At 41.5% G+C, this 1584-nt stretch overlaps 1 protein-coding gene across 6 annotated transcripts in view; it reads left to right on the forward strand.

Annotated features, from left to right (window-relative positions):
* The window catches only part of LOC117101628 (fibropellin-1-like), a 32085-nt gene that overhangs the window by 7604 nt on the left and 22897 nt on the right, over positions 1–1584 (forward strand). The gene's annotated exons all lie outside the window — the stretch shown is intronic.

A 1584-nucleotide genomic window follows, 5' to 3' on the forward strand; every position in this document is an offset into this window, starting at 1 on the left:
AGATTACGATGAGATGATAAAAATACACCACACTAATTTATATGTAGAACTGTACAATTTATTCCAAGTGAAAAGCGTATTTACAAAAACACTTGAGAAACAAGTTGATGATATATACAAATTGATAGAAGGCGAAAGTAATGTGTACTCAGGGAGGACAAACTGAGGAGTGTCTGTAAAAGTACAAATGTATGTGATATAGCATCACCTTTCATACCATCTGACCAATAAGGATCAGTAATTTCCTGTCCTTGTCTAGTACCTGGGAAACTCATCAACATTCCCAAATGATGTGTGGTCACTTGAATTAAGGCTACGGTCGCACTAGAGTCAAGCCTGGCTTGACTCACCGCGGGTGAGATTTTCGTAATGTGACCGCATCTGCCCCGACTCGCGCCAAGCGTGACCTCGATCTCAATCTACCTATCTCGATCCCGGCTCAGCACCCATATTGACCCTGGATTGACCCTGGCGTGACCGAGATTGACATTTCCTCATCGCCTGTCGACCAATCACAGTCGATGACGCCGTTGCATTTAGAAGTTCTTGAATAAAAAACCCTTCATGTGTGTTTAATCAAGACGCAATCATTACTTTTCATAAAAGTTAATTCAAATTTTAATTAATAATAATGCGATTGATTTGGAGCGACCAGGAAACTGCTGACCTGGTAGATTTGTGCGGCCAACCCGAGCTGAGAGACCGGATAGAAAATAAAAAAACAAACAACAAAACGGGAATTTTTGGCGTGCTTGCTGACAGATTAGCCAGTCTCGGACATGAGAAGAGAAGTCGGCCCAAATTCAAACAAAAGTGAAGGCATTGCGAGCCCAATACAAGCTGATAAAAGATCAGTTGAAGAAGAATGGTTCGGGCACGTCTGGTGTAAAATCTTTGATTGCGATCCACCCAATCACACGCGCGTATATCGAATCCCGTGAAACAGAGAGCTGGCCAAACTCTCTCTCTACGGCTCTGCTGTTTCGACTTTCATCCAACTAGTGTGACCGACCCAGAATTTCGAGCCTGGCTTGAAATCTCACCCGCGGTGAGTCAAGCCAGGTTTGAGACTCTAGTGTGACCGTAGCCTAAGGTAAATGACCTTCCTAAGCTTGGTGTATAACCCATGAAGTTGGGATATTAGTTAAAAATGCAAGGTATTATTTACACACAGATCCTATATACAAATTTACAGGCAAGTTAACTGCATGTAACCGAGGAGCTGACCTGCAAAATTTAGGGATACCAAGAAATGCCTTTACCAACTTACTTTGAATTTTATCCATGTTGTCAACTCTATTGATATTAATACACTGGCAACCATATGTAAGAATAGGAACAACTACAGTGTTCCAAATGTGAAGTGTCACCTCAGTACAAGAGCCCTGTTTACACACGCCGATACTTTGTATTGAAAAAAAGGCTTTTTGGGAATTACGAATTCTCGCATCAACGTGAGAATTTCCCTTTAGATTGCTGTTAAGTGTGACCCCGAGGTAGGTTACAGAGTCTGTGACTTTCAAGGTATGATTATTTAAAGTCCATACCGGGGCTGGTGATAAACTATAACTATAAATATATATA

The sequence above is a fragment of the Anneissia japonica genome, unplaced genomic scaffold (genome assembly GCF_011630105.1).
Source record: "Anneissia japonica isolate Jap-2015-1 unplaced genomic scaffold, ASM1163010v1 scaffold1696_len571195_cov180, whole genome shotgun sequence".
NCBI lineage: Eukaryota > Metazoa > Echinodermata > Crinoidea > Comatulida > Comatulidae > Anneissia > Anneissia japonica.